General features: G+C 43.8%; 1 protein-coding gene across 1 annotated transcript in view; it reads left to right on the forward strand.

Annotated features, from left to right (window-relative positions):
• Positions 1 to 12,063, forward strand: part of CARF (calcium responsive transcription factor) — a 1,085,705-nt gene that overhangs the window by 142,900 nt on the left and 930,742 nt on the right. The gene's annotated exons all lie outside the window — the stretch shown is intronic.

Here is a 12,063-nt window from a genome sequence, read left to right on the forward strand (position 1 = left end):
AACATGTTGTTTCTTTCATTAGGGGGAATCTTTGTGTGATGCTCTGTTTCCTGTTGTTAAATATTCTGTATGGGCTGCTATATGTTTAAAATGTATACTGTCAACACTTGTTAGACATATGTGATGCACTTTTCAAATCTCAAAATAAAGGTTTAAAAAAATATTCTGTATGGGCTCCTTCACATGGAAAGTAATCCAGGCAGAGAATATTTGCACACAACTAAAGTAGAATTGTTATCAGAAATCAATCACTGTCCACTATTTAACAGCACAACCGTGCAGAAATAATTCTTAGAAACATCTTCCTTTCTCTAGCTGTCTGACAAAAACACCCCACATAAAGAAATAAAAAGAATCCTTTGGCTAGCCAAGAGCAAGTTTCCCATATTCTGCATTTCAAGCAAATGTTGACAATCTTTTTGCAAAACGCATAGATTAAGTACTCAATAAGTAATCAAATGTATCTGAATTACCAAATCAGATTTGTTATATGTGCCTTGCAATGAACTTCCATTTTATTATGATTATTTACATATTTACATGATTGTTAGTCATCAGTAGATCACACAATTCAGAAGTGAAAACATACCATTGGATTGCCACAACGGATGTGTTATCTACTCGTTGGCATTAACTTTCCATTTCATCGTGTTTTTTTGCATAATGTAGTTGCATAGTATTATACACTAATTGGGGCCTAGCACATTCATTAGCAGTTGTACATGTCCATATTTACTCTGCTGTGTTTTTAAGTTGTGTGGTCAGTGAAGGTATTTTAGACTTTTTTAAATATATGAATGCATACATTATTGTGTGGAAAGTATGCAATGCTTTTTAGTGCTTGAGAACATTTTATAGAGGACTACAGGCATGAATTACAAATGTGTTAAATGAAGGAAGAGGAATTATTGCTAAGATATTTCCAAACATAATTCCTACCCCTAGTTCTATTTTCACCATGCATATCAATAGAAGGCATTCATCGTCATCTATTTGTCTTTAGGATATTGTGAGCTCTATATGTAATTGTAGTTTACGAATTAAGATGTTTTTTACTGGTAGAGCACTGGACTCCTGGCATCAGTATTTTCAGGACGCTCCATGAGCATTAAGGAGCACACATTAATTGTATTAAAATGAGTCCTCTGGTGGATGGTTGTCTCCAGGGATGGGGGGAGAATGTATGTATTTTTTCTAAGGCTTCACAACAATCCTACATCACTTTACTAGATTGATGGAAATTAATTACAAATGCTGAAAAATCTGGGATTCTGTGGTGCTTGAGAAGAAATGCACCCTGACTGCAAGATTGTAAATGTGTCGTTCTTAGGATGAGTTGTGACTCATATGACTTACGAGTCTGCCGGTTTTCAGATCCTCTTGGCATCATGGGCCGCAGAACCAGCTAGCGACAAGATGGTGCTGACGAGACTGTGTTCAACTGTAAAGTTGGGGCAATCCACATGGTGTGTAGGGTACTTTCTCTTCTGCCCTTGGAAAAGGACGAGAATGACAGTAACCATGATTCTTTTCAGCTGGCGCTACTAAGGAGCTTAGCATGTGGGATTGTTTGGGTGTGGGATTGTTTGGGTGAGTTTAGTATCACCTGCTTGCAACAGCAATATGGCCTAAGGTCCACAAGGGGGATGGCATTGCGTCTATCCACCTGCGACTGGCAATTAAAGGCCTGCTGGACACCGCAGTGAGGGTGCTATGGGTGCCTTGAAATTTCCCATATTGGGAGTGCTGCAGAGTTCTGTGCTTCCAACATTGGCAACGGGTCAAGCAGAAGAAGCTTTTTCAGGAGAATAATGTTCTAGGTCATGGGTTATGGAATTCCCCTGCCAGTAAATGGGGAATTACCTTAGTGGAGATTTCCTGCACCAGAGTGGCAGAGAAGTGCTATTCTGGAGGCTGGAGCTGCATTAGTGGTCTTTCTTCAGAGATTTAGGGGGTGTGATCTGTGTAGTTTCAAGGAGCTGAAGTTGTAGTGGACGTGTTGAAAGGAGAATGGGGCTTAAAACGATCCAAATAATGATGAAAGACCTCCTTCTGATCCCTGAGTTGAAACTAGCCCACACCCTAGCATCTATTAAAATCTCACGAGAATGTGCTGACTAATAGCTGAAACATATTTGTGAGGCTTATGCTCCCTATCAACTTAGATCACCAGAGAAACCATCAAGCCCATGGTATTCTCCGTTTCTAGACTTGTTGAAACAACGTCAGAAACTAGAAAGACCGTGGAGAAAATGGAGAAATATAATCTCCTTTTAATGAGGTAAAACATGTCATCAAAAGATATAAAACTGCTATCTTTGAGGCTAAAACCGAATTTCTCCACACTACAATAAATTCTGCTCTAAATAAACTCTGAGAACTCTTCCCGACCATTTCAAAAATCCTTCATCCTAGTAGTTGACACAAGCTTTTTTTTATTTAATATTTTTTTTTACCTTATCAATATCATAACAAACATATATACATTAGAATAGTAAATCAGTACAATGTAATCAAAACAATGAAGTAGTAATCAGTATGGAACTAAAACAAATACAAAATTGCAAGATCATTAAGAATAATATCCACAAGATTTTAGAATGTCTAACGAAAGTTTGATAAAATATTGTCAATCATACCAATAATACAAAAACCAACACAGGACGCAACGAAACACTAACTCCCCCACCCCCAAACCCACCCCCTCTTAAAAATATTAAATATAAGCAAATCTAACTCTGGTCAAATATTAAGTATAAAATTCATTAAAAACACTCCATTGCTCATTAAAAGCCTCATCTCCACGCAATTTTCCAAATTTGATCTTCTCAAAACGGGAAAGGAGCTGCACATGTACTAGCCACTATTCAACGCATGGTTTTTTCCTTGTTTTCCAGACACGCAAGATTTGTCCAGTGGCCACCAGAAGAACTTTAGTGACCCAACACAACATCACATAATCCAGATGCCGAACACAACTTGGGCATTTCAAAAGTACAGCCACAGGAGTGCTTGTAAAAGTAATATTACACACAATGTCGACCCTATCTAGGACATTGTTCCAAAAACCATTCACCTTTGAACAATTCCACAACATGTGTAACATAGTTCCCTTTTCCTTCAAACAACCCCAACACTTATCACTATCACTTAGTCCAAATCTATTCATTCTATCTGTAGTCCAAAAAAGACGCCCTAAAATCCTCTCTTGGATGTAGCGTAAATTTAGGTCCACTTTCGTTTTAATCAGAACTCTCCATATGTTTTCCCATTCTTTCAAGGATAAATCCAATCCTAACTCATTAGACCATGCAAGTCTCAAGTTATCCCAAGAATCAACTGAATGATTCTCAACTGGGAAGAGTTTAAAGAAACTGGGCACCTTATGAGGAACAGCCACAATAAAATCACACCTCTCAGGTCTCTGAACCAGAGGAGTGGTCATCATAGCTCGTCTTTCAACTAACAATATTTTTAACAAATTATACCTCCTTTGTTCCCGTTTCTGTAAGCCAAACTTCCTTTGTAAGAATTCAAAGGTGTGCATTTCCCCTTCACCATCACAGCAGACATCTTCTACTAGTAATATGCCTCTGTTTATCCAACTCCTCCAACACAACGTCTTATTATCAATTTGCAACCCTGAATTCTGCCAGATAGAGGCCTCCCTGTACATAAATAATCCCTGTCCACCACTTAATATCAATGAAGCGACAGCATCTTTAGTAGCTATCAACGCTTGCAAATTTGCCTGGGTACCCCGCCGAAGGACTTTTAAGGAGGAAAGGTCTCATTATGTATTCCTCTATCCGAGCCCATAGAGGAATCTCCAACCCATTCATAGAAAAATAAGCAACCAATTAAAAGCACAAGCTTTTAATGATTTTATTTTGTGAAGAAAATGACAACTATTCAGGAGAAAGTTGCTGAGATGCTAGCACTCCCAGAACCTACGACAGTCGTTTTCTGATGATACCCAGATTTATGTCTGAGCCAACAAGAGAGCAGAGTCACTACATAAGTAGTACAGTGCCTAGAAGTGGTGGGTCACTGGATGTCAATGAATCTGCTTCAGCAGAACCTCAACAAAGTAAGTGGCGATTCTGCTTGGGCCAAAACACCTGTGATGGTTTGATCTTAATGTCCGCCGCTTTGCTATTTCCTTGGCTCCCGCCTGACATTTGCTTCAAAGATCAAAAATCTGGGATGTATATGGCAGTCCAATTTGGGCAGTGAACAACATGTCAAAGCCAAGGTGCAGGCAGTGTTTTACTCCCATCTACTGCGTCCTGGTTGTAAACCAGCCAATTGTCACATTCAATAAAAGGTTGTTATATCGCACATTACATTGCAATATATAGCGGATGGTTGTTAAAATTTTAACACCCATCCGCTATATATTACAATCCCCTTCTTTGCAACTGGTTTGTGCTGTTATTTTATGCAAATGCATTGATATTTTTGTTAATCATCTGTGATGTACCAATTCAGCCTTAGAAGAACAGTTGCTCTAAACATGTGTTAGGCTGATCTTGAGTTCAATAAATCATATGCGATCACGCATAGAATATTTAGACATTTGCGCAGTGTGAATATATCTGTTTTTATTAGGTTGTCTAATTGTGGAGTACTAGGCAGTATACCCAAGTTATACACTCAACTGCTGCGATTTGTCTAATAACTTGTGTATAAGCGCTTGGGTCTCAAGTCTTTTCTGCTACAGTTTTGTTACTATCCACATTACGTTGTCCTGTGAGTTGTGATAACACCAGTCTTACAGCTAAGAGACATATGCACACTATCCATTTTACTCCCCCAAAAAAGGAAAACGTGCTTGTTTAGTGCAGTCCAACTGGTGTGGCACTACACAAGACTGATCTCTTTGGTATTAGGTAACCCACCTTTTAATATGTCGGTACTACACAAGTTGGCAATGTGATTGAGCAGCCAGGCTTATTTTAAGGGGTGGGGGTAATGTGAGCTGTAGAGTTGTACAATGAAATCTATAAATACAAGAATCCAATTAAACACTTACACACTTAAAGTTATATAATAAATATGTATTTATTTATACACAAAGTTAGGATTCAGTTCAAACAGTGAACAATAAAACAGGTGAATAAGTCATTCATGTGTTACACATGTTCCAGCACCCGGAGATGACGTCATTTGAGTTCAGTATAGCATTTATATAGCATCATCTTTGCAATAGAGTTTTTAAGGAAGGAGGGATTAGGGTTAGACCAGAACAGACTGATGGGTTATACGAACAGTTGGATTCTCCCAAGGGGATGCAGGCAGTCAATTATCCCAGCATTAAAGTGTTCAACATTTAAAACCTGTAAGGGAACAAACACTGCCAAAGCCAATAGGTTCAGAAGGATGCCTTAAGGGAGCCAGGACAGCCAAAGCCAATGGACAAAGTCAAGGTTCTGATGTTCTTCTTCTTAGAAACACTTTATTAAATAGTTTTCAAAAGAGAAATCACAGCAGCTCAAGAGGAGTCACCTTTAGAAAGCACAAGCTGTAAGGCCAATGCAGGTAAGTTGAGGTCAACTTAGTGTAGGGTTAAATCGCATTCCCAAAGATTGGAAGCACCCCATATTGCAGAAGGATAAAATACCCCAAATCCCAGAGCACCTTGAGAATGAAGAAAGTGTTCCAGATTGTTGCATTCACGATGCAGCGTAGTAGACCCTTGTTGCTGGTCCTTGGTCGTGGTGACGAAAGGGAAGGACGTCTGGGGAGCTCCTGCAGCATCAGCCAAAAGAGGGACTTGGCAGCAATGGATTTCCGTAGATTCAGTGGCTCTTTGTGGTTTCAGCGCCTTTTTCTCAGCGCTAATGAAGAATGAAAAGCTCTGTTTAGGTTTTCCTTGATCGCTCGGTCCTGGACTATGTTGAGGGGACTCTGGACATGGAATTCTTGCTTCTGTAGGGTCCTCTGGATGCCCACTAAGATCTGTCCGGATTCGGACTTCAAAAGACAATGCACTCAGAAGTGGTCGAGGTACCCCAGTTATTGAGCTTCTGCAGCGTAGGAAAGTCGCAGCAAGTCGGGGGTTGCACCAAAATAGGGTTTGTCTCGAGGCTAGTTGGTCCCACTAGCTTATGGGAAGAAGACATCCTTTACAGTTCTTCCCTGTCGATTCAAAAAATGGGGTCAGTACAGTTGCAGGGCTTCACTGGGCACTTCGCAGTCCAGGAGGGTGCTGCTGGCGTTGTCTCTTGTCTTCTGCTTCGGATGTTGTCCTCCACTGGTTGACTCTGCTCTTAGTCCCAAAAACCTCGCTTTTGTTGCAAGTTCCCATTCATTCACAGCCCTAGGCTGTCAATCACAAGGCCAGGAGGTTGTCCTTCCAGGACAGCCAGCCGGCCAATCGGAACTGGTTTCACTCAGTCACATCTAGAGACAAAGGACAGGGAAGTTTCGGGACCCTCCCTCGCTTCCTGCCTTTCCAGACACACTGGAACCTGGGCGGGCTTCAGGGCTGAAACCCGCCAAAGACAAACTATGCAAAGGACTCAAACCTGATGCAAACAACAGAGTAAAAGCCTAGAAACAAACTAACAAGAAATGCCAAAGACGGGGGGGGCATTTTGCGAAAATGGTCCCCCTTGTGTGCAGCAATGCAGCAGAGTTATCAGACTGCAGATACATGTCACTAGGTAGTACAAATGAAACCACTGCCACCAGCCATTCAAGAGAGTTAGTGTAACAACATGTTACATGAGGAATGGGTTAAAGCAATGACTATGTTACCCCATTAGCACTCCACATAGGGTGGTGTGTGCTGGACCCATAGAGTAAAGGTAAGTAAGACAGGGGTCATCTTACTATTCTTGGGAACAGTAGTTCACCCAAGAAAATGTAGTTAAACATTTGGAAAAGTCCAAGGGACTTCTCAGTGGCACTGCAAAAAAGGTGCTGTCTGTCACAATGCAAAAGCAGATGCCTATGGAGTTTACCAGACTCCATAAAACAGTAAGGAACATAGAAAATCATAGTCTGGAAAACACATGAGGACGTGAGCAAAAATGTCCCACTCACTCAGAGGTAAATCTTAAAAAACCCTGAGTCCAGCAAAAGAGCTTGGGGTCTCTAAGGTTAAAGGCAATTGGCACAGAAATGAAAATTCTCCTTAACACTGCCTAACAAAAATGAGAAACAACGAACATATAGGAGCCTACCCCCTGACCCCCGCTTCAACCCACAAAGCTCCCCTGATATTTGTTTGAATCAGCGACCAGCAGAACAGTGGCATAGGAAGAAACTCTAATAGTATTAATGCCTGATCCCAAGAGGAATTTTAAGGGGAAAGAACTTCTTTTTATTAGCAAAAAGTAACCCTTATGGGCAAAGCTAGTTACTTTTTTTGATTAGAGCCTCGCTTGTAACCCTGACATAGAAAGTGAAATGATAGTGAACATAAGGATGTCTATAGTTTTGTCCCCCCCCTTTCCACACCACAGCCTAGACAAAATTAAACAAGAGCCGTATTGAGGTTTGTTATGGATCCCTGTTGAGAAAAATCACATGTATTTGCCTTTTAAGTTCATATCATAAATTCTCAGAGATGCAACCAATTGAGTGCTTCCTTCTGTAACTATGGATCTCTCTTTAATTCTTTATCAGTTACATAAGATATATGATATGGCATTTATAACCCGCCTATACACAAGTATTTCAAGACGCAACGAGGCAATGGAGGGGGAACAGAGGGAAGACGTAGACAATGATCTTACTAGGCAAGGTGTCATTCAGATCGTGCAAGTGCAGGGCAAGGGGAGAAGTGAGGGGGAAGGGGAGGGGACAGTGCAATACATGGGGTAATAGAATAAATGAAGCAATAAGTAAAAGTTTTGCCAGATGGAGGCAAGTGCAATGGTAAGTGCAGACATCAGGTGTCAAAAGCTGGTAGGGGGATTGTAGGGATACAGAAACAGTCCCCAAGTGTGGGGTTTGCCAGAGAGGCAGTGCAGGTGTGCAACTGGCAGGGGAGGGGACCTGGGCCCAAGATCAGAGGGTGGCCAGGTAACCAGTGCAGTTTCAGTTTCAGTCAGGAGTTCAGCAGGGGAGAGGAGGAGAGAAAGAAGCAAAGAGGATCGTTTTGAGGTACTTCCGGAACCAGCGATGGTTCTCCTCAAGTTTCAGGGAGGCAGGGAGGTTGTTCCAGAAGGACGCCCCGGCCGATGAAAGAGATCTACCACCAACTTGTTGCTTGGAGAAGCGACTGACCCTGAGGGAGTTGGAGGCGGATGAGTGAAGAGCTTGAGAAGGAAGGTATTTAGGGCACAGGCCCTAGAAGGCCTTGTGTACAATGTAGAGGGTTTTGAATGTAATCCTCGCAGCCACTGGGAGCCAGTGCAAAGATTTCAGTCCTGGAGAGATACGATCCCTGGGCTTGAGACGAAGGAAAAGTCTTGCAGTCCTTTTCTGGTTGAGTTGCGGAGTAGAAGCAGGCAGACTAAGAAAGAGGCTGTTGCAATAGTCCAGCCTAGAGAGAACCAGAGCTCAGGAGGCAATGAGCTTCTGGAGGAAAGAGCGGAAAGGAAGAATACCACTGAGGAGGTGCAGCTGGTAGTGTGACTTTTTAGAGACGTCAGAGATGTGAGGAGAGAAGAAAAGTGTGGAATCGAAGATGACTCTGAGTTTTTTAGCCTCGCAGGTGGGTGCAGAAAGAGGGCCAAGAGAGGCCGCCCAGAGAGTGACAGGAAAGGAGGGAGCGGGTGTGCCAATAAGTAGAATCTCAATCTTACTGGCATTAACGCAGAGATCATTGGTGGCACAACACTCCTGGATAACAGTCAGAGAGGAGAGAAGGTGAGGTGGTGGCTGAAGGTAGCCTGAAAATGAGCGGAGTGTCATCAGCATAGCACTGAAAGTTGGGGCAGAGAGCGGCAATGCGGTGGGCAAGAAGTGCCAGGTATTGGTTGAACAGCCAGGGAGAAAGGTTAGACCCCTGGGGAACACCACAGGTAGAGATGGAGGAGAGGAAGGACCCAAGTTGGACCTGGGAGGGTCGATCGGAGAGGAAAGAAGTCAGCCACATCAAGGCCTGATCAGTGATACCCAGGTTATCACAGAGACGGTTGAGCAGGATGGCATGGTAGACCGTGTCAAAGGCAGAAGAGAGATCAAGAAAGATGAGGACACAGGGGGTGTTGGAATCAAGGTTGGAGAGCAGGTCTTCACGGATGTTCAAGAGAGCGGTTTCTGCGCTTCTGGCAGCTCTGAAGCCAGATTGATGGTCATGAACACACCGAACAGATTCAATGTGAAGATTAAGCCGGGAGATGGCCAGCTTTTTCAGGAGTTTGCCTAGGAAAGGAGTGATGGAGATTGGGCGATAGTTAGCTGAGCAGGACGGGTCAGCAGAGGGTTTCCTAAGAAGAGGGTGTCACAAGGGAGTGCTTCATGGGGGGATGGGAAGACTTCAGTGGCAAAGGAGTGGTTGCAGAAGTCAGCCAGAGCAGGAGCCAGCCAGTCAATGTGGTCCTCATGGTTTTGGAGGAACAGGTATGGACCTGTTTTGACAAGACTTTCATAGATCGGACTTGTCTAGAAACCTTGTATGGGGAGAACTGGGGAAAGGCGGAGAAGGAGGGAGGAGAGGTGGCCGAAGAAAGGCCAGAGGAAGACCAGGGAGTAGAGGGAGGAGGGGGAAAGGAAGAGCGAGTTTTAGAGATCAAATGAGAAGCCAGAGCCGTGCAGAGGGCCTGGGAGGGGGCAGGAGAGGTAGAGACTGCAGCAGGATTGGCCATTTCCTTGCAGATTTAAAAGAGTTTGGCCGAGTTGTTAAATGCTGCAGAGACGCAGGCTTGGATGTGAGCTCTCTTCTTGGTGCGGACAGAGAGCCGGTATTGCCTTTGGAGCAGGCGGCAGGCCAGTTTGTCAGAGGATGAACCAGAAGCACGTCAATTCCTCTCACCCACATTGCATTTCCGTTTGAGGGTGATGAGGTTTGCGTTGTACCAGGAGTTTCTCTTGGCTTTGGGCTTCAAGCGGATCCTCATGACGGGGGCAAGAACATCTAGAGTATCAGATATAGCAGATTGGAGCATGGCAAGGGCTGTGTCGGGGTCTGAGTCAGCCAAAGGGGTCAGGGGAGGTGAGAAAGTGGCAGTGAATGCCTTAACTGACACACACTTCATGGGTCGGATAACCGATAAGGTGGGTGGCAGTGCTGGAGTTGGCTTGGCCTGAGGGGTAGTGAGGGTGAGCTGGGAGGAAAGGAGAAAGTGATCACTCAAGGAGAGAGGAGTGGTGAGAGGGCTAGAAAGGGGAATGTCTGAGGAGATCAGAACATCCAGAGTGTGCCTACAGAGTGAGTCAGGCCAGAGGGGAGAATAGAGAGTGAGAGAGAGTCGCAGAGGTCGCGAACGAGTCCAGAGGAAGGACAGGAAGCATCCAGGTGGATGTTGGACTCCAAGAAGGAGGAGTTGAGTGGTCGGGACTAAGAGGGAAGAGGAGCGGTCCACCCATTCAGGGAGGAAGGAGGAGATCTGACCAGGTGGCCGCTAGATAGTATATGATAAGGGTTGTTTTGCTTCCAAGAATTGCGCACACAACCAAAAATGAAAGTGCTCAATTGGGCATAGTTTAATGAAATTCAAACAGCAGCCGACGCGTGTTTCGAGCAAAAGCTCTTCTTCCAAGGCTGCAAAATTATGAACATATTTTGTACATTTTTGACAATCAAAGTATTAGGATGAGCAACAATTAGACATGAGACGGAACCAAAGACCACACAGTAAGCATTAGGCTGGCATATAAAATAAACGTCACAAAATTTCCCAACAAGATATGTCAAATTAATTAGCATTGCAGAGTATAGTAATATAACATGGCACAATAAAATTAAACATGAAAGGATATATAGCGCATTGATCATTGGAGTTAATCGAACCGTCGAATCAATGCCATGTGTGAAAGATAAATGTGCATGAAGGATGGGAACGGCCCCGTAAATTCAAAACTCGTCACACTTGTGTCTAAGTGCTTACAGTTAATAGGAAATTAGTTTTACCTGAGGAGGCTTGGCACTAGTTCTATTGCGTGGGGAAAAACAAAAAACAAGAAATACAAGGTATTTGTATTTCAATGGATAATTTGCATGTTCGAAAAAGCCCTAATTGGTTGGCTTTCATAAATTTGTCAAAATGAAATTGCTTGCCTAAAGCAAGTTTACCCAAATTAACTTGCATCTATTCTTACCTTTTATATGTGGTAGATAGATATCCAATACATTTTCAATTGAGGCTCCGCTGCAAGCGGGAGAAACTTAACAACTTAGCATATGAAGGAATTAGGTAGCAAATAAGAAAGGAAAGTATATAGAATGTAAAACCATACCTATATAAACGCATGTGCTTATTCAAACGTAGCTGTCAGGCAGACCAATTGCGATGTAATGGAGTGAGATTGGAGCAGGCACGCGGCAATAGATGGATACTAGCCACAGTGAGGGAATGGCTAGGAGAGGGAGAGGGAGAGGGAGGGAGAGGGAGAAAGAGGGAGAGAGAGGGAGAGAGAGACACCCCACAGACAAGGAATTCGAAAGAGGAGTAGGCATGTGTAGGAATGACAGAGGCAGGAATCCACTCAGGGAAAATCAGGAGTACACCCCCTCCGGAATGGTTGGACCTGGGCGCGGAGAGGATCTTGTAGCCGTCAGGGAGGAGAGTGTCAAAGCTTGTGACAGAGCTGGTTGTGAACCATGTCTCAGTGAGACAGAGGACATCGAGGTCAAGTTCCTGTAGGAGGCAGCAGATATCAGAGGAGTGTTTGACAGCTGTGCGAGAGTTAAGAGTGGCAATATGGAGAAGGTTGCCGTCCTTGAAAGACTTCCGGGGAGGGGTACAAATCAGAGGTATGCCCTGCGGAGGTGTAGAAGAGGCCCGGGGGGGGGCAAAGGAGGAGAGGGCAGGGTAGCCAAGGAGGAAACAGCAGGGGGAGGCAAGGAAGCCGTGGCGGGAAGAGAGGGGACACCATGGGAAGGAAAAAAATTGATGAGGCGCAGGAAGCGTCTATCAAAGAGGAGAAGATTGGCCTGAGGGCCTT

This window comes from Ambystoma mexicanum, chromosome 9 (assembly GCF_040938575.1).
Source record: "Ambystoma mexicanum isolate Mex_15411 chromosome 9, UKY_AmexF1_1, whole genome shotgun sequence".
NCBI classification, from domain to species: domain Eukaryota; kingdom Metazoa; phylum Chordata; class Amphibia; order Caudata; family Ambystomatidae; genus Ambystoma; species Ambystoma mexicanum.